At 39.7% G+C, this 22355-nt stretch overlaps 3 pseudogenes; 1 reads left to right on the plus strand and 2 right to left on the minus strand.

Moving 5' to 3' along the window:
• Positions 1–936: 936 nt before the first annotated feature.
• LOC103704438 lies at positions 937–5315 on the minus strand (annotated as a pseudogene).
• Positions 5316–8902: 3587 nt separating this feature from the next.
• On the plus strand, positions 8903–10500 carry LOC108511192 (annotated as a pseudogene).
• A 247-nt stretch (positions 10501–10747) lies between these two features.
• Positions 10748–21353, minus strand: LOC103704439 (annotated as a pseudogene).
• Positions 21354–22355: the final 1002 nt, after the last annotated feature.

Here is a 22355-nt window from a genome sequence, read left to right on the forward strand (position 1 = left end):
AAAAAAATAGATGCTCAACTAAATATAAAAAAAATATAAAAATTCTATGCATGAGCTAAAGGCTTGTCTGATTCGCGGAAAAAGAAGGGGAGAAGGTGTGGTTAACAGAAAAGTAATGAGATGTCTCTTGTTTGGTTGAAATTTTCAAAGAAGAGAAACAGAAAAATTATATTCCTATAAAAATATAATTCTCACATCTTATAGGAAAGTCTTTCACATGAGAAATATAAAAAAGTTACTTTTTCGTAAGCCAAAAATCACTTTATTTTTATTTTTTTTCAAAAAAACCCTTTAATATTAAAAAAATATACGAGCCCTTCCCGCGAACCAGACGATCCTAAACGAATCCTAAAGTTAGATAATTTTCCGAGCTTCACCGACCTAACTTGGATGTCTATGATTGGTTGAAAAACACCAGAGGCCCAGCGGCCGCCATCTACTCTTCCCTGCACTGCACAGGTTATCAATTGTCATCACCGCCTTAAATTTGTAATTGGCATCCCAAATCACCATCTAGTATCCAGCACCCTGCAAAGTTCACTTGGTTTGCTTAAAACACAACCTAGAAACACATAAGAAAACATTAGACGCGTTATGGACACATCACAACTCCCACATGAGCGTTCAGCATACTGCAAGATCCGCCCGGTCTGCTTTCGATATTAATAATCATCTAACAACAACGTCGCTGTACGTATAAGATTTCCAGCTTTCTGCAGCAGATTTTCTTCAAGAACTACTACAAGCCTTTATGCATGACAAAATTCACATTTTGGCATCCATGCAATCTAATATGGCACAACTGAACGCCTCCGTATCAAATCATATACATTTGCCAGTCAATTCTAGACTTCACTTTCATCACTCACAACTCAAAATAGGATATGGCAACAGATCATTTTTGGATACGAGAGGAAGAGGATAAATTCAAACAACTTGGATGAAAAGGCCAGTCTACTTTTGTTTACTGAAGCAATCAAATAATGCCGATAGAAGAGTAGCAAGTCATGCTTGTTTGATTACTATTACATGGATGCTCCATCAACAGCCGCCATACATTTGAAAACACAGGCGATAAACAGCCGCCATATATTTGAAAACACAGGCACCAAAAACATACAAACACAGCCCAGAACAAACTTGTGGCAATTAAACAGTACAGTGTGTCTTTAAGTAGCAGTTTCAGCCTGTTGGAAAATGCAGCACGTACATGCTATCAACAATCTAAGCATGATCCATGACCTTTCTCGCGACAAGTTTTCATTGGATAAACATACAGATCTTATACACCTGCAAGAGTTCCTGTGTGCAAGAGTTCTGCATGGAAGGACAGGTTGGGTAAGATAACAAGCCTTGAAAGTAACTCAAGGAGGAGGCATTATATGCACCGGGATGGAGAGTTCAAGTGCAAATGAAGCATTCAACACCCTGAATGAAGCTACTATGCAAATCTTAATTTAGGCAATAGGCTAAGCGATCCGTAGCAAACAATCTGTAGCAAGAATATACCAGCATAGTATGGCTGTTGAGATGAACCAGTAGAGATCTATGACATTCATAACAAATTACCATCCCTCCAGCATCAAAGAAATCTGACCATGTCGACCATGCAAGTAGGCATATGAGTGTGATATGAAAATATGAATACAAGGATGTACAACTTGACAATCCTGCAGGCAGCAGTCAGAATCGCTCCCTACCTCATCTCATAATAATCACCTAATTACTAATCTACACGACTGCCTGAGCTTGCATAAGACTCATATTTCCTGGCTTCTAGAACTTTTGGCTCAGTGTGAAAACAGATTGCAACAAATTCTATTTGTTTTTGTGTGGGATTGTTCTCCAACAAGGAGATCAATAATGCTTTATGGCATGTCCGTTTAAAATGAGATGGCACCATACTTTTGTGCTGGTAGAAATATTTCATCCACGAAGGAAGAGACGAAAGTCTTAGAGATTAACTATCCATCTAATGCTCTCTCATAAGCCAACAACAGAATTAGCCTGGAAGCTAGCATGTGCAGGTTGAGAAAATGAAAGAATGGTGCAGCTCCAAACAATTGAAATGTATTACTGAGTAAAAACTAGACTGGGCTTGTTTCCATGGTACATGAAATCACCTGCTAATTTGGTATCTTACCTGAGAGAATAATTGCTCGGTAACAATTTAAAGAAGAGTAAACATTAAACATCAAATCACCCGCCACAAGCCACTTCCCTGGTGACAAATTGTGATGTCAGATGGTATTTTTGTATCCTACTGTGGCCCCATCCATTCTGCCTCAAGGAATAAGAAACTAGAAAATAAAGAAAAGAAGAACAAATCCAATTTGTCAAGTATAGGGGGAAAAGTAGAAAGTATTGACTGCAAATTCATCTTTGACCACTTTAACATTAAACTCGTACATGTCCCATCTATTTATTCACTCATCCAATAAGAACAATAAGTCACAACTAGGGTTCATCCCAAACTTTCAAACTTCATTGTTCATGCTACAGTTTTTAGAAAGTAATCTAGACACACAAACATAAACCAGAACTAAAATAAAAACCATTTCATTTCGGTACATAAACCAGAACTAAAATAAAAACCATTTCATTTCGGTAGGACACTAACCAATGCCAGTTTTTAATCCATACCACATTTGATTCAGTAATATTTCCAGATTTTTTATCTACATGACAGCAGCTAAGAAAATGTTTGTGCTGCAAATTATTCTGCTCATGTTCCATTAGTTTTCCTCCAACTAGAACTTAGTGAAGTTAACTATGCAAAAAAGGAAGTATTGCATTTCTGGTGATATGATCACAAGATGAAGAGAAGAAAAAAAAAGCAGAATATGTCGGATTTATAAGAATGATGAAACAACCAAACTTGACTAAAGTTTGCCAAGAAAACTTTGGGAGTTTACATATTATCAGCCCAAATATTCATAATATAAACTACACTACACAATGCCCTTGAGGACTCCGCCCTTGAGGACTCCTCTCATAATAGTAAAATCTGTTGGCCAAGTTACCTAGAAAATATTCAAAAGTTGTAAATAACTGATCTTGAATTCATCTTTTGAAAAAGGATTTGATTATCAAAACCTAATTCCAGGATGTCAAAACATCCTTAACTTCGTGAGTACACTAAAACTATATTTGATTTCCAACTGCTGATTTGATGAATGCATGGTTTATCCAACATCTGGCATTCCCTTCTATGAGAAGGAAACGATGGATATGATGTGAAGGAGGAATCTATCTCATCATGATATTTAATCTCATCATGACAGTATAATTTCACAACTATTATGAGATACAATCAACAAAGCAACTAGGTGATCACACATACAAAGCGATCTAAACCAAGTTAGAACTGGCTAAAATGACGTAAAATCAGCATTAAAGTTATTTTTTCCAGAGATCAAATAAATATTTTATTGATTTAGAAGAATGGATATGATGTGGAGGAAGCCTTGTTATGATATCTGGCCTTTCATTCATCTGACTTCTTTCTCTCACATAAAAGATCTCTTTAGTAAATATGCAACTTCAAGGAAAATGATGCAAAGAAGACATGCTTTCACAAGAAGCCCCTTTGTGGAGAGCTTAATATCAACCAGAATATTGCTATTTCCGCATTTTACACAATGACTAAGAGTGGGCTAGTAATCTTTCTCTACATGATATACATATACCACTCCTTCATGAAAACATCTCAAATTAATATCCATGAGAATGTATGGAATAAAATTCCTAGTGAAAATGAATTCACTTATTATTCAACCAAATCTAGAAGCATAATGGTATAATTTTACAGCTATTACTACATACAATCAACAAAGCATCTAGGTGTTTTCACCAACAAAATGATCTAAACCAAGTTGGAAATCAGTAATGATGGAATAAAATCCACATTAAAGTCAGTGATCTTCCAGAGATCAAATAAAATATTCTCTTGGCTTAGCTTTTCTCCAAGAATAAACTGCAAACAAGATCTTTCTGTATCAGTGGTAAGTAGTTTCCATACAGTATTTAAAGCACATGATGTTACAATGGATGCATAAATTAATCAAGGTTTTACATTTATAGATCTATATTACAGAGGCATACTAACAAACACCACGAAGCTTACATATTTATGGAGGAACCAACCTTCCAAACCTTCCCTGCTCACTGACGAATCACGGAAACAACATGCGGGACCTTGCGATCATCAAAAGGGAGGCAAACATACTCCCAAGCAAACTCCTCAGCAATCTCCTCTGCCAGCTCCCCATGCAGCGCCTTACAGTACATATACAACACCACATTGGTCACAAGCCCATACAGCAGCAGCACCGCCGTGATCCCAGAGCCAAAGACAGTCCTTGCAACCACTGGCACGACCTCCTTCCAATTCCCTGTCGTCTCCACCGGCCTCCAGAGACTAAAACCCCACAGCATCACCCCAATCCCGGTGACAAAGAAGAGGTAGAGACACAACACCGCCCACCTCATCCCCTGCACCAGGTGGGCGCTCCTCCGGAGCGGCCCGAAACCCCAGCTTGATTCCATGACAGCGATCGCGCCGGCAAGCGACCAATTGATCTGGAAGTAGATAACGGAAAGGATGGTAATGGCGGCGAAGATAAAGCAGGTGAGGGGAGCGGCGTGGGGGAAGTGGAAGAGGTGGGGGCGGGAGACGGCGCGGAGGGAGAGGAGGAGGAGAGAGGAGAGAAGGAGGAGAAGGGCGGCAAGGGGAAGGAGGGAAGCGAGGAGAGTGAGGAAGAGGCGCGCGAGGGGGCCGGGGAGGGAGCGGAGGGCGGGGAGGAGCTTGACGGGGCGGCCGAAGAAGCCTCGGTGAACGCTGCTCGCGACAGCGGCGGCGGCCAAGAGGGCGACGAGGAGGGCGGCGGCGGCGTAAGCGAGGGCGAGGGCGGCGTCGGCGGGGGAGGTGGAGGGGAGGTGGTGGTGGAGGCGGAGGAGGGATCGGGGAGGGGGGAGGGGGTGGGGGTGGAGGGTGGATAAGTGGGAGAAGGGGGGAGGGAGGGGGCGGCGACGAGGAGGGAGGAGAGGGGGAGGAGGAAGAGGACGGTGAGGGCGAGGAAGTGGCGGGAGTGGGCAGCAACGACGCGCTTCGTCTCCAAGATTACGCCGGTGAGCATGTCCGGCCACGACGAGGCCACGGTCACCGCGTCCATGGTGGTAGTGGTGGTGGCGACGGGCGGAGCCGCCGCGTGGCTCGAGGTTTTTGCTTGAAAGGGAGAGAAGAAAGCAAGGGAGAAAAAGAGGAAGGAAAGAAGACGAAATTGGCAAGAGGCGGACGGCACACGAAAGAGATCGGCGGTTCCTGGTACTTTACTTTATTGTGTTATATGTCTTCCAGAGAATTTATAAATATTACTGCTTACATTTGGAAGAGAAGAGTTTAAGGACGGACATGTTGGGTGCAGTTATCAGTTCCCTGTTTCGTATTTTTAATTAACCTGAATTTTTTGATTAGATCCGATGCGCGATTGACCTTCTGATTGGCTTACATATGTGATTCTTGAGGCGTGATGTGTGGTTGAAGATCTATTTGGATATGATGTCGTCCGGCTAGACTTGGAAGTGATCGAGCGTCCTCATTGATTTTTTTTTGGTACACTGACTTCTCGCACCACATATATATATATATATATATATATATATATATATATATATATATATATATATATATATATATATATATATATATATATATATATACACGAGTAAAACCAATAAAATTAAAAAAAAGAAACTGACTAAACAAATAGAAAATACCTGCGTGATTCATCCAGAGAAAACTCAGGAGTGACTTTGTTGATTCCTTAATTGGAATCGGTTGCAAGTATAGATGTGGACAGGAAAATAAGCATATTTTATTTTAATAGGAGGAATTTTTTTTTTTTTTTTAAGCTATAGAGGGAGAGGGTCTATGGGGCCTAAATTGTTCTTGCATGGTAAAGACCTGGATTGGTCCTTCTGTTTTTTTTTTCTTTCTGAAAATAGAATTTATTATATATTTGCAGAGGATTATAGGATTCTGAAAACCTTTTGTTAGTCTAAATGGTTTTTAACAAACAGAAGAATATATGGCCGCAACTCTGTGCTCATTTTATGAGAAGATAAAATTTGTGGCTTTCATATAATTTGTGAACCACTGGAGGACCCATCACAAAATTTTATTTTTAAGGCTTCATATATAGGGACCACATAATAGTTCTATAGTGACCATATGGAAATATAAAATTTTGATCCTATAACCAATAAACAGCAAAGCAACCTATCAAAGGACTAATAGTGGATAGTCTTGCTAATTATATAGATGCGCAAAACTTGAATTTAAATATAATTAATGAATTACATGAGAATCTATCAAAATTTCATTACTCATGCTTCATATAATGGCTGCAAAACAATTTTGTGATAAATAAACTATAGAAAGACCCATCATCATATTTTATTTATTGTGTTTCATATAGTGATCAAAGAGTGGCTCACTCTAAGCAACAAGAATTTTGAGTCTTCATATAATTATTAAAATACAAAGGAACATGTCTTTAAATTTTATTTCATATGCATCACATAAAAATCTTGAAATATAGAATTTAGATTTAAATATAATAAGTGAATCATCAGGACGGGAAGAGGGCCAGGCTGGCTCGATGCCCCTCAAGTGGGCTGGCTTCAGGTTAAATTGGGCTAGACCCAAGACAGTTTGGGTTGTTTTAAGTATAAAATTAGGGCCACAAAGAATTCTGAGCGAGGACCAATTCAAATGCTTGGCTCGGCCTGAGCCTGACTCGAAGCTCAAGCACAAACCAAGCATGAAGATCAAGCTAGAATCAGGTCCGAAGCCAACCCAAAACCAGGTTCAAATATGACCCCAAGCCCAATCCAATCCTATATCCACCACAGAGGAAGGTTTAGGTGAAAGACATCGGCAGCATGGGTGGCTGCCACCTTTTGCTCCGAAATATTCGAGCTATGGTAGGTAGAGATATTGCCTTCCAGGCCAAGCATGTCCACAGAAAAGCCAATGGAGCTACATATTGGGTGGCCTCGTATGTAGCTGATCACTTTGGAGGAGCCCTCTGGGTTAGTGAGAGGGAGCTACCTAGAGCACTCCAAAAGTCGTTATCTTTTTACTTTTTTAGATGTCTTCATACTAGAAGTATATGAGTCATCTATTGTAGAAAAAAAAAAAAAAGGTATGTTCCTAAGAAAATATCAAAAGTTAACTAGTAGATTCATCAAGCATAAGAGGAGCTTGCAAACAAGGTTGGGATAACACCAAATCTAATGTTATTACGATGTCATGAACACTATTGTTTGCTACCATCAAACTGCTGCTCATCCATATCAGTGGAAGAAATGCTATGTCTAGTATGTTGTGATATTTTTTGCTCATCAATATGGGCAGTGCTTACTTTCTTCAAGGTTCTTTTGGGCACTTCCACATGCAATTATGTCACAATCTTAAGGGCAGAACTGTGAATGGTTAGGAGGCAAAACCAAAGTTTTTTTGGTTTAATTTCCTGCCATGTATTCTTGTTCAGCTATGGGAAACATAATTTTTCACAGTTTCAATATCAACTATTAGAACCAATTCAATCAAAAAACAAAAAAATCTACTATTAGAAGAGATTTTGCTTACTTCAAAGAAGAAAAAAAAGAAAGAAAGAACAATAGTGTCAACTCATCTTTTCATATATTGACTCATTCCATACATGTAACAATCGAAGATGATGAATAGAGTATCTCCACAGTATATCAAGGACAAGCAGCTCTTTCTCATCACTGGGGATGCCTTGAAGCCAAGCAAACATATTGGAGAAGCCCCATAATGTTTTCTTAGTGAGGGAAACTGGGAAACTAATGACAGGAACTGTCCAAATCTTGCTGAGAAAGGCCATGCCTAATGAACCCAGCTATGACGCCGTTAGTTTAGTAGTTGGCCTATCATTCTTCAAGAACATCAAATCAATACCTCCACTCCAAGTCTGTAACCAACGCTTGACCCAGGGGACCCACCCTTTTCCAAAGTTAAAAAGGCAAAGTGGGGAAAATCCAATCCTTCCCTTGCTTTCTTGTACCAACCCTTTTTCCACTCCAGCAATTTCCAAAAGACAATCTGTTGGCCGTATTACACAGAGAAATTGCAACAATGCAATAAAATAAAAAAATTCAACTTTAATTTATATCTAGGAAGCTCTAGAAAAATCAGTTTGATAGACAAGATTGAGACAAGACTTGCCCCCTCTTGCGAGACTGTGATGATCTTATTCCCAATATATATAAATTATAAAGGCCAATATATGGGTAGAAGAAAGAGAAAGAGATGAAGGATCGGTCTGGCGCGGCTTTTTGACTACCCTTTCCGACGACAATCCAAATAAAGGATTTCAAAGAAGAATCGTTGAGATCGGTGGCAATTCTTGGAGAAATCGTGAACAATTTTCAATGAAGAAGAAGGAGGTTTAAGTAAATGAGATCCCCAAGTTCTAGATAAACTCGGATTTTCTCTGAGAATCTTCGATTTTCGTCAGAATCGGAGGATCAGAGTCTTCTCCCTGTCTTCATCATGTCACAGGGCATGTTATTTTTGGGCCTGACCTCTTCGAGCTAGCCCATAGGTCCATGAGCGGGGCTAGTCATAAGTCGGGCTAGGCTTGGACACTCCGGACCAACCCACAAACTCTACAGAAATCTAGGTTATTACCATTTTCGAGCTCTACAAAAGCGATAGAGTGGTTCCGGCCCTACGTGATGTTTCGAAAATAGCGTAGCAACACGACGAGATGTCTGACAACAAACATATGTGCTCCACCTTGCCATGTGACATGCACGGTACGGCTGGCGAGCAACGCTTTGTCGAGTGTGCGCACACATATGGTTACTAGTTCAATTCCCTCCAAGCCCGACTTGGCGTCAAAGGATGAAATTTCTATAAAAGCAATAAAAAATTGCTTTTACATTTCCAACATGGAACTAAAAAAAAGGAAAGAGTTCTAAGAAAGGGATAACGATCTCTAGCAAGACGCTACGCTTTTTCTTTTGCAATGTGAGACCAATCTATATCCCTCCATTCAGGAGAACGCCCACCCCACCATGGGCACGGCCACCACTATCGTAAGAAGCTCCATTCATGCTTTGTTCCAGAGCTACCGGTTCTTCACGTCCATTGCCACCTTTTTCGTCTTCCCGGTCTCAGCTTCCCTTCTTCTCTCCCAAGCACTTATCCCCACTTCCACCGTCATCCTACCAAGCCGCGGGCTTTCCTGTCTCCCAATTCTTTTCCCTTCTCAACCTCAAGCTCTCTCAAACCATCTTCTCCTTCACCTTCGCACTCCCCTTCACCCTCACCTTCGTACTCCCAGCTAAAGCATCCATCATTCAAACTGTCCGTGAATTCCCCCGCCACAGGCACGCCCCTCCCCCCTTCTCTTCATTTCTCCACCACCATTGCTCGCTTCTACTGACCCATCTCTTCAACACTTTTGTCATCCTCTCAGCCAAGGCCGCCATGTTTTCCCTCTTGTTCCCTGTCTTCAATGCTGTGGATATCCTTGGCTTCTCCTCAAGCAACTCCCTCCTCTTCCTCTCAGCAGCTGCTGCGGTTCTCTATTCCGTTTATCATTGCCATTGCAACAGTAATCTGCAACCTGGCAATCATAGTATCAGCAATGGAGAACAGCAGTGGGTACCTCCCGGTCGTCAAGGGCTCAAGGCATGCATGCATGCTCATCAGGGGCTGGTTCGCAACTGCATTAGCCCTCGCCCTGCCTGCCAATCTGGGGATGGCGGCCGTCGAAGCTTTGTTTCAGTACAGGGTAGTGAGGACATACCATCTGTCAGAAAAAATCACTCTATCAGTTATCTAGGAGCCCTTCTCGATCACTTACATGTATTCCCTCATTGTTGTTATTGATATCATCATGAGCTGCATGTTCTTCAGGAGCTGCATGTTGGATTGGGAGGGTAGAAGTGATTGCCAAACAGAAATGGAACCAGAAAAGACAGATGCTCCGCAAGTCTGAAGTCAGACATCATCCCTTCTCTCTCTCTCTCTCTCTCTCTCTCTCTTCATGATCCTCAGCTTTCAGATTGTTCATGGACTTCAGGAGGATCCACATCCAAGCTACAGCAGAGCATCATAATCATCACATAGAACACTACTCTACAGATGCTGCTTTGATGAGGCAAAATAATCATGCCAATCCAGGAGAAGCATACAGAGATTTTTTTTCCCGCAAACTTCATATGGTGTCACAGATCATAGAAGCAATGGGAACAAGAGAATTTTTCTAGGTAAACCTTTTTCCTGTTGCCTGAATTATAAGAAGTGTAATGAATAACTTTCCACCAATATGTAGCAAAGAAAAAGGCGAGTTCTCTGCTAATCTGACACCAAATTTCCAATAGTCCGTTGTTGTTGGTTCAAGAAGAGGGGCACCTTTTTAGGGAAGCCTCAGCAAAGACTTATAGCATGCGTACTACAACCGAACTCTGTTGTGGAAATTATTCGTGCAATTGTAGTAGCTGCAGAGATAATTGAGAGCATAAATAATGCCATAGAACTTGGAAGCAGATTTCTCATGTCCAGCAGAAGATGCTTGGAAGCTTGACAAACTTGATGTTAAAGCCGGTGGCATGGATCCAACTTGGAATGCCAACCAAAAAATTTCCTTTATAATGGCAAGCAACAGAGAGGCAATAAAGTTTTGGAGTACAACAGGAAACAAACGTATAAACAGAGCACAGGAAAGGCAAGAAAAATAACTGCTAAATTTCAAGATTGAACATAGCAAACCATCCGGTACAGTCTTGACCACAATTTCTAGGCCAGATAACTCTACATACGACCAGAGCACCTGTAAACCGAACAATTTTTTTTCAGAATCTCAGGACAGAGAATGGCGATCAAGTCACCAACTAAAATGATTCCAACAGCACACTGACTTAGCAATCGCATGATCTTTACTCCTAATGAAATGAAAAGATACAAACCTCAGCCACTATGTTTGATCAAAGTAGTTGCCTGTCAGATTGCATGCCTGCCAAGGATGATACTTCCGATTTATCTACCATGTAACCCTGACCTGAGTTGAAGATCAGGTTACTCCAATTGACAGATCTATGCACAATTCTGGATGGGACCTGATCACTGTCTTCGCCGCCGGATGCTTCATACCCATCACTGGTTGATCTTGAGAGCGGAATTCCCTTATGGACAATGGCACATGCCGAGAAGGATTTGGGGCCCTTTGCATCTTCGGCTCCAGAGGAAGAGACACGGAGTAGATGGAGATCGGGTGAGCCCAAACTGCTATCTGGAGAAGACGCAACCATTCCCGTAGATGACATGGCTTGGCTTGTCTGGAAAGCATTCCTCGCTTCGAGCTGCAAAGGTGCCAAACTGCTGGATGTTTCCAGAGCCAGGTCACTGCAGTTACTCTCAGTAGCACCGGCAGATATTTTCGCAAGGGGTTCTAGAGGGATGCCAATAGGCATCCTACCTCTCTTGTTAGCCTTTCTCCGGTTGTCAGTCTTTATAACCGTCCGATCGCTGCTGCTGCCAAAGCTACTATCTGTTTCTTGCCCCAGTGGTACCTCTTGTCTTCCAATAGGCTGCAGGATTTTAGACTTCTTCCTTGCTTGTGCAGCTGCTTTTGAAACTTTTTCTGCATCCAATCGTGCCAAGGTCCAAGGACTGATTTTCACAGTTGCAGCATTCCTTTTCCTTGCCGACTCTTCTGTTACCATTTCCTTGCTGGCAGAAGTTGTGGACATGCTAATTTCGGGAGGAACAACATCAAACTAGAACAAATGGAAATGTTAATGTTAAGTCCCTATTACAGAACCTTGAGAAAGAGGCAGCAATAAGGTGAAGACAAGTTCATATAAGAAAATTTTCTCTTTGCAAGGCAAATATTACACATGAAGGGACTAGAAATTTTTAAAAGGAAATAACAAATTTCATATCCTACAACATGCTGAAGTTGAACAATGGTGTTGCTCTTTCTCATCTTCTTTTAAAACATTGGCTGTTCATAGCATCAATTCACCTACTCAACAAAGCTGTAGTGCTTAAAAACTCACCTAGCTCACTTTTTCTGCGCATAACTTATTCTTGCATATGACGAAAAATATATTGGGCTTCTCTAATGTGATAGGTTTAAGCCTTTAAGGTGATTAGCTGAGTGATGAACCTGAAGTCAACATCTCAATAGATCTTTTGGTTGTAGAGGAGGACTCTTTATACAAATCTGTTCCCTAATCTCTCAACAAATACCAATAAGTTACTCTTCAGTACATAAAAGGAAAAGATGGACTGATAAGTTGGAGAATTTGACTTAGAAGAACTTCGAAGACCGGGAAGTGAGCAAGTTATGGTTCATCTTTTTTAAAAAATATAAGTTCAAAGACTTCAAATTGCCCTAAATTTGATGTAAAAGTCAGTACCAATCAAGGATCGCCGAACTGGTACCGGTAGCCATACCGGTCGGCCACTGGACCGGTTCGGTACTGGTTTGGACCGGTTCGAACTGGTACCAAATCGGTACCGCTGGTTCGGCCTCCAAAAGCTCAAAAAAAATTTGGTCTAGCCGATACTAGCCGTTACGGGCCGGTTTGGACCGGTACCATTTTTTAACGCCGAACTGGTACGGGTTGAACTAGCCGGTACGGGCCGGTTCAGCATTCCTTGGTACAAATACATAAGCAAAGATTAGTGACTCAATTTACTCTCAACACTTCTTTCTCAAAAAAATAAATAAATAAATAAATAAATACTCTCAGTCTCTACACTTTCATTTTATGATAGGTGGAACATTTTGAGTAAAGCTACGATTGGGAGGCTGAATTTTCTTCTTAGATGGGGATTACTTTTTGAATTTACAAGCAACATTTTTCAACTCGTATAAGTATTACATTACTTGTGCTCATCAGTTTGAAGTTTGCCATCACATATAGTTTTTTTGGTTGCTTAGGTTGCATCAGCATACACAAGATCCTTGCCTCCTTGATATTGAAGATTATGATGTATTACAAAATATCCAATATATCACCACGTATTTGAAAGGCATGGAATTTAAGCACGTGGCAAAAGGTATTCGAGGACAAATGACTTGGTTGCTTTAAGGATGAGATAATCAGAACTTATTGATATAGCTAATAATATTTACTCCCTATTAATCAAATATTAGTCAAAATAGAGTTGAATCATCTGCTTCCTTTAAAAGGCCTACATTCATAAGTATGTTTGCTCAATTTTACTTGATTTTGATGGTTTGAAGACTTAGGGAAGTGTATCTAATATTCGAGTCATAGATTGTAACAAGTTTGAATAGAAATTAGATTTCTATTGCACAATACAATGGAATAAGAAGAGATGGGCTATCTCAATCACTAAGGGGCTATTAGGTGGCGCTATGAGTTTTGCAAAATAGAAGATCATAAACAAGATTCTCTGCAAGAGAGAGTTCCCATAAAAACAGGGGAAGACCTTTCTTTATTTTTGACAGATGGGAGACCCTTTTTCACAAAACTCATTTTTCAGGTTTTATGATTCGGCCAATTTGGACAAAACAAGTTTTATCGAAAGAAACCAAACAAACATTCTCGGAAAACTCGTTCATTTTGTGCTTTGAACAAATCCATTTTAGTAAAACTTATCAACCAAACAGCCCATAAAACATAAAATGTTCTTTTGGAAGCCATTAGGACGGCATTGAAAGTTGGCAGAGTGGTCTATAAAGAGTGGATTAATGTGACAAAAAATATAACCAACTTCTTTCACTCTTTATGCAGAACAATGGCATGGCTGGTTCATGGAGAAGGTGTATAGATCTTTTAATATAAATAAGAGTGGACTGATGTGACAAAAATATAACTTCGGATGGTATCAAATTGGGTCTGATCCAGGTTTCACTAAACCCAGACCTATACACGTTGAGATTTCAGGTCTCGCTTTTGGTCCTCCATTGAAGGATTGGGTCAGGTCCAGGTTCAGGTAATAAAAATGTGCATTGAGTTTGGGTTAGGTGGAGGCCGGGTCCAAGTAACCATCAGGTATCAAGCAGTATATGTTGACGAGTTAATCAAGCTAAAGAATCCATACTTTCAGAAGTTTCTCAATGCAACATCCAATATACGTTACAAAAATTAAATGATGAACAACAAGCAGTTGATGTTTAACCATACAACAATGATGATTAAAATTTGAAGAGATACACTTAGACTTAGGTACGGACACCCAAACATGGTCGAACATGTCATTACTTTTTATTCTTTCTACCCCTCTAAATTATAGAACAAAATTTCATATACTAAGAGTTTACAAAATGAAGGATAGATAAATAAAAATTATATTTTATACATGCCTATCTATGTGGGTATGCACATATGTGTGTGTGTGTGTGTGTTTTAATGTATGAAACCACGCAATTCTGTGGGTTTTGGTCAGGTCAGGTCTAAAAATATCAAATACATACCCAACCCCAAAGTTTCAATGGGCCTGACTTTGGATCCATACTCGACCCATTCAATATTGAGATTGGGTCTCGTCTTGGTTGGGTACTGAGTTTGCAGGCTGGAGTGGGCCCTTAATATAACCAACTATGAGATGATTGGTTTGCTCGCTACCTTGGAGACACAAAAATTTCTCTGAATATAGGAACTATATTATATCATAGTGCTTTTTTCTCTTTTTTCCCCCCTTTGATGGAAGTCGAGGGGAACCCACCCAATCATGCTATATCATAATGTTGATGTTGCAGATATACATTTTGACATTTGACAAAAGTTAATCTTAATAAAGTTCTTTTATCTTAAAAAATAAAATCTTAAAGAAGATAGGACAAAGAAAATACCTGATCCTCAAGAAATAATCGTGGAGGAGTGCACCATGCACCACGATGAAATGTAGTGAAGGAACTAACACTGCTAAGTCCAGTAAGAGAGCTGACTGGAGACATTTGAGGGCTCTGCTGACCACCAACACCTTGCTGCTCCTGCTCCCTCAAGGCTATGATGTAATCATATGTGCTGATTCCCTGCTTCCCAAAGACATACATGCCACCTTATTTACCTCAGGAGAGAGAAAAAAAAAACTATGCTGGTCTTAATAATTGTAGAAATCATAATCAGGACGGACAGGACATTGGCAGTTCATGTAGTTAGATGCAACCTTTTGATTTGTTCAAACAATTTTGACTTATCATCATCAATAATTGTACATTCATCATTCAACAAAAAAATGAATAATGGGATAAAGAAAGCAGTATGCAAATGAATTGTTTTCCCTTTTTATATACTTTCCTTCATGTTTAAGACTGTATTTATTGTGAGTAAACAAGGAAATTTTTAATCAAACAGTACAAAAAGGCAAATGAACTGAAGCCAGAAGAGACCAGCAAACAGATAAGAATACAAAAAAAATTCTTGAACTGATTAGAAGAGAACATGATTCACATCACTAAGTTTGTTTTCAACTCTGATGCACCCTATCATGTGTCTGGGTAATTGAAGATCCATTACAAATTTCAATTCATAAGAGGAGAAAATCTAGAGAAGTGTACTGGTTAAAGATTACCAAGTTAAAACTAGATTGTAAGTTCATATTAGCACTTAATGCAAGAAATACAATTAATGGCTTGCGCCCATGTCAATGCATGTCTAGCACTTGTGTGGCGATGAAACAAACCAGCTATTACATAAAGTAGGAGAATATTAGGTTCAGTTTTCACCATAAGAATGCAGATAATGCCACAGTTCGTCACTAAAGATTACCTTTTTAATCAGAAGAACATGGAAGAAGAAAAGTTGAGCAAGCGGCAAAGTGGCAACCATTGCTAAGAAGGTGCAAAAACCCTGCCAAACATACCATCACAATGTTAACCAACAAAATCAGTATACCAGGACACCGTCCAGAAATTGCACTGTTGATTTTAATCTCAAGTCAGGAATTTTAAAGAGAAAATACGGAATTGTGACATTAATATATTTTTTTTGGAAAAAGAATTGGTGTGTAACTTAGCCAAACATATTAGCATTATCCAAGTGGATCAATGGATTCTTAAACAAATGGCAAGGCATCACTAGAGTGGAAAAGGAAGGATTTTACAAAACTTACCACCACAACAATATATGGTACTAAAGAGAAACTGCTTCCCAACTTTGAGGCTATCTCTCCAGAAAATCGCTTCCGCTCAATAAAACTAAGAATCAACACAAGGACTCCTATCGACCACTGTAGAATAAGCTGCAGGTTCAAGCCCAAGGTGCATAAATCACGCAGACCTGTCAATAATCAACCAGAATGAAAAGGACCCAGAACAAAATGCTATATACAACTCTAGACTGCCAGCTAGGGGTGCAGGTCTAGGTCGCCTCATCGGGAAACTGGACATAAATGTGCAGGTCACTACAAGGACATGAACACCCAAGGGTATGGGATGTTTTCAAATGCCATGGATCCTGACAAATGAGGGCTTATGCTTACCAGAACAAGTGCACAAACCATGAGAATGAAGAACCTTCGATAATTTCTACTGCCTATACAGTTGTTGAGCCACTACAAGAGTAATGGAGTAGAAGACGTTAGGCTGTCACCATTATTGGAAAAGGAAGGAATGGAGAATATTATGGTAACCAAAATCCTGTACCCTGCAGTGATGATCAAAGCCATCAACACATTTGTCACAAACTCTACAGTGCTTACTATACTTGAACACCTGCACAATGTCCACCAGAGATTGTTCCAAATCATAACCACATCTAATATAAGAGGCACATTTTTCCCTTGAAAGGGAACATGAAGCTTCTGTTACCATGTACAAGAGAAAGGTATGAAAAACATCAATGCAACTCATATATCAGTTACAATACCAATATGCAAGAAGAGTTGAAAAGGTACGTGATGGTGAAGCATATATTCTAGGTCTATGCCTCTGCACTGCATGAACATATATATAAAGTAAGCAAACACAATCATTTGCAATGATATGAAGAACAAAGCTGTGGATATATAACGGTCCAAAGGTACATTACAAGCTATTCAGTTGATATCAGATAAGGAGCTAATGAATTTTCTCAGCACAAATGCGCCAAAAATACAATTGCTAGCAAGGAACTCAGACAATTTTTTGGAAGGAGTTTGATGAATTAAATTGAATTCCAAGGGAGATATGTGTCATGTAAATAATTATTTAAGAGATAAGGTGATATATGGTAGACAAGGTTTGGGAAAGATGAATTCAGAAGACCTTAAATTACTTGTAGCCTGTGAGTGGGATGAACATCTAGGGAGTTCCAGAAATATTAGATGCATTATGTATATAGTTTATGTGAAATATGCCATCATCATTATAACTGACAAACCTTAACCAGACCTTTTATGTAACACAGAAAAGAAGAAAAAGGAAATGTTATTTTGCTGCAATTTAAACTAGAACAACTGCATCACCAAATGAAAAAGAAATAAGGTGGCAAGAAATTGTTACGTACGAAGTGCAAACCAAACAACCTGCATAAGAAAATTATTCTGCAAATTAGACAGTACACAATTTTCGAAGGACAAATTAAGAATGTTGCAGTTTATAGGACCCAAATATTTAACCATAGATCATCAACAATAATAAGTATAACTGCAAGATGCCTGGTGCATACCTCAACTTCACAAAGGGTGCAGTAAAACATGCCATCCTCACTTGGTTGTCGCTCAGAAGAATGCTCGTGTGAATGGCGCTGGCTACATACAAAAGAAAGAGGGCGCCAGCTGAACAAAACCATCAATATATGCATACACAAGAAGATGGTTTTTCCTTTTCAGGTTTGTCAGATGACTTTCCGCCAGTATCATCAGCGTGGTCCCCTATCAAGTGGTTTAACTCCTGTTGTTGTCACAGCATGTGCTTCATTGATTGAGGAAATTAATTCAGCTCCTTGTCAGCATATCTTGGGCTGAGTCTGCTTTCCATTGTCTTCTATATTAAGAATTACTTCTTTTGACTTGAAAATTCCTGGGTCCCCAGGATCTGTGGCAGCACACCAAGCGTACAGACAAAAGACGCATGTCCACCTGAAAGTTCCCACTACATCAATACTTTTGCTTGTTGCAACAGGTATCTATCTTGCAATACGATCACCCCAAAAAAAATAAATAAACTTCCAGAACATGATTCCTAGTATTCCTATTTATTGACTTTTGTTTGAGAACGGCCATTAGTGTGCAGCGAGTTACTCCACAGAAGTGATGCAAAAATGACCAGCATCAAGACTCAGAGATCTAATATTTTAACATAGAACTCCTCAATTTGGAGTTAGGCTTTGCAACCTTTGGGCTATGGTGCAGTTTGTCCAATATATTGATTTCAAAGATGCTTCAGAAATATATAATGATATCATGCTTATGAATGTCTTCCATGAAATAAGCAATATAGCATGTGTTTCAAATAACATAACTATCATATGATTGCACGTTTGTTTAACCCATTGTCTACTATAACTAAAAAGCTGGAAAACATAGAGATTACTGCAAATCAGGGTAAATGTATCATTCCAGGATACTAGCTATAATCTGGACATTCAACGTTACCGACCGAACCCCTGAAACTTCTGCAAAAATTTAACATATGAACACTTGTGGACAGAGTTGGTAGGTCTGTCTCCCAAAAGAAATTCTCTATAAGAATCTGCTCCCCAATTCATGCAAATATCTTGTTAAGTGATTGTACCTTGCTTCCTTTTCTTCTGTTGTCTCTCAGACTAGTAGGTATGCTTGTGTTGAGCTCATAATTTTATGTTATCAATTAAATACTAAGCCTGATACAAGTATCTAATGCAATGCTTGGAAGAAAATGATATGGTACGCAACGCATACTTAAGGAAATTATACACTGTAGTAAGATGTCCACAAAACTACCACCAGGTGCACATATCAATCTCAGAATTCCTAAATAATTATCCTTGTAAAGAATATCTAACACAGACTTCAGCAGCATGCTAAGAGCATCAATCCCTTTATCTTATATCATGATTGAGCTAAAACAAGCAATGTGTGGCGTGATTAGGCAGCAAATGAATATAATGAGAACAATTAGGTTCATACATGAAGTTGTTATTGTGAGGACTCGTGCGGGCGTGTGTTTAGTCCCACATCGGTTATTCGCTGGATAGATCTTGTAGTTAGTTTACTTTTCTTTGAAGTCGATGAACATTTGAAGATCTTGTAGTTGAACTTAAATTAATTATCTGGACATGTTGGATATGTCAATTTGAATAAATTAATCAGTTGTGGTTTATTGGATTTTTGTTTATCTTAGGCCTTGCATGATCTTTAGGGCATTGCTCTATGGCTCATGCGGCCGGTCATGTACCGGACCTGGGTGATGGGTTCGGGGCGTGACAGTTATCTAACAAAGATCGGGAAGCAAAGATTGCCAAAGTGTCATCTAACTGATTTTGTCTTTCAGAATCTACTACAGGAAGTTAAACCAGTTACTCGAGAATAATCAATTTTAGATGCTTAAGCTTTCTGAATCATAGTCCAAATCAACAAAAAGAGGTACAAACTCAAAGCCCTGAGGAAATGTGCTAGCGGGAAATAGTTATGAGAAGGTGAGTGGGAATTAAAGATGAAACTGTTTACAGGTATTGGCATGGAGCTGATCCGAAAGATACCCAACTGTAAATTTTTCCATCAGCCACAACAATAACTAAGCACCAAACCCCTGTGGCCTTTGGGCTAAAGTAGCAGACACATTGAGGCATCCCAGCCATTGATGAAATTTTGATAGCCATCAAAACTGAAAAAAGGGGAAAAACTACAAATTTTTCGCCAAGCGTTCTTTTTGTCAAATTTCACAAAAAGCTCTAATTTTTTCAATTATTAGATGAAATCCATATCAGAGGGGTGTTAGCATAACATTCCATTTACCCACGTTAGCAAGAGAGTACCTTCGACCGGATTGGTTCATGCAAATGTAAATCAAAGAAGAAGAGAAGCACAATAAAATTAAAAAAAAAAATCAAAAAAAAACCCAAGTTAATGAAGCAATTAAAACAAAAGAAGAAGAGAGCCACAACAACTGACAGATTAGCAAAAAAAGGGGGAAAAAAGTGAAAGAACTTATAGTTTCGCATGACAAATGAAGATAAAAAAACAATGGAAGAAAAGGTTACAGGGATGAGCAAGAAAATTACCAATGGAGTGTAAAGCCCGATAATGACATACTCAAAGAGCTTCCTTCCCACGAAGGGGGCAAAGAACACATAGAAAGCAAAACCCAGAGCCAGAAAAACAGCTATTGCCACCACCTACACAAAGAAATCAGAGAAGAAGATCACCAACCATTTCCAAGAAGTAGAAGAAAGAGAAACAACAAAAGGAAAAACTTAGGAACACACCTGAAGAGGATGGTAAGGAAGCTGCCACCCATGCTTCCTCATTTCCACCTTACAGAGAGAAATGGGTTCACTCTTCTCTTCTCAAGAAGAGATGGGAGTGATCACAGCTGCAACCAAGCAAGCAGCATTCTTATAGTCTTTCCAGTCCAATCAGTGGGAAGGAAAAATGAGCAATGGGGGGTTGGGAGGAGGAAGGGAAGAGCTGAGGGGAGGAGAGGAAGAAAGGACATGAAAGACCACAGAGGAGAGTACTTCACTGAGATGTTACACTATAAACCTTCCTAAGCCAATAAGAGATTTATGGGGCTCTTCTCTGCTCTCTCTCTCTCCTGCTTTTCCCATGGGAGCAAAGACCTGTCAGGTGTGCCTGATGTTAATTAGTACATGGCTGGAATTACTTTCTCTTTTCCCTCAGTTCATGATTAAAGTTGCCAAAAGCCCCTTCTCTCTCTCTAGGCTCTTGTCATTACTCCTGTCTCTCTCTCAGGCTTTGCGATACGACTGGCTGGTGAGGGTGTGAGGAAATGCAGTGACTTTTAGCCATTGCACAGTCGCACGCTTGCTTTTCTTCTCAATCCACCAGAACTTTGGTCAAAAAGGTGGCACGGACGGCTATCACCTCAAGGATCCTATTCTTGCGATCTTTTCCCGATTTTTATGCGTACATGGCTTGATCCTTGGGGTGAAAATAGAGGGAACAGAAACACAATGCTGTGCTGCACTTTGAATGATGCAAGTAGAGCCTGCTGCTAAGAATAATTTGCTACCGCTAATCTTGGAACTAATTAGACTTGGACGCCTGCTCTCCATGGAGTAGGGAAGGTAGGAATCCAGTTCATTGCACTGGTTTCTCCTGCTTTTTCTTCGGACGCAAACAAAAGCTGGCCATTGTGAAGTATGCTGTTTCCTTGCTGTATTCCTGTAACCTCGTGGAAAGTTGGTCAAGACTTGAGAGCAGGACTTTAATTGTTGAGGCATAGATATAATATAAAGCTTTACACACCAATTGGGAGGGTGTGTTACATCTTCTTCACAAGCGCGGATCATTTCGTTGATACGTATGAAACAGGATAGGCTCTTTGTGGGCCTTGTACGAGGACTCAAACAGGGCATATTAGTCCCGCATCAGCTATATACTAAGTAATCTTAAATTTAAATATAGAATAAAAAATCCGAATAATACTTTTTGATTAATTTTTTTAAACGAAGCTCTTAAATTACAAATAGTATTAAAGTGAACCTAGTCTTTTTGAATTAAGCAAGAGTTAATCATAGTGATTATGGTTAGATTTATGGTACTTGTGATTGGATTTGAATAGATTTGGATCCTTAGCCTGGCTGAAGAAGTATGTGAGGATCTATATGAACATGTATTTAATCTCGTATCGGCTACATAGATAGATTTTGAGTAATTAGACAAGATCGAAAAATCCAAATAATATTTTTCACCTAATTTTTGTAGATAAGATTTTCGATTGTTACACCTTGCAAGGTTGAAGATAAATAGTGACTAAGGTTTGGGTTGGATGGACTTCACATGGCTCTGCGCTTCTTTTGGCCATTTCTGGTAAGCGATGGAGCTTGCTCACGAGAAAGGACCAGGGACAGTGCAAAACTGAGACCTGGCTTTGTAGCAGCCCATGTCTTCTACTGCCTGACAGTCTCTCCTTCCACCTACTGTGTCCTTGATCCCACCGTGTCCCCCATACGATGGACCACATACCCTCCTTTTTTTTTTCTCTAGAAAATGAAGGGAGGAAGACAAGCTTTCCCCTCACCAGTTTTACTATGTACTGTTTGAAGGGGCTTTAAACAATCACAATGAAAGTTGTAAGCATAATCCAAGAACTAAGCTTGCCCCATTCTTGATATGACCAAGGACCCTCCATGAGTTTTGACTGATAGGTGTAAAATAATTGCCAACATTGTGTAGTTGATTTTAATCTATA

The sequence above is a fragment of the Phoenix dactylifera genome, unplaced genomic scaffold, assembly GCF_009389715.1.
Source record: "Phoenix dactylifera cultivar Barhee BC4 unplaced genomic scaffold, palm_55x_up_171113_PBpolish2nd_filt_p 000007F, whole genome shotgun sequence".
NCBI lineage: Eukaryota > Viridiplantae > Streptophyta > Magnoliopsida > Arecales > Arecaceae > Phoenix > Phoenix dactylifera.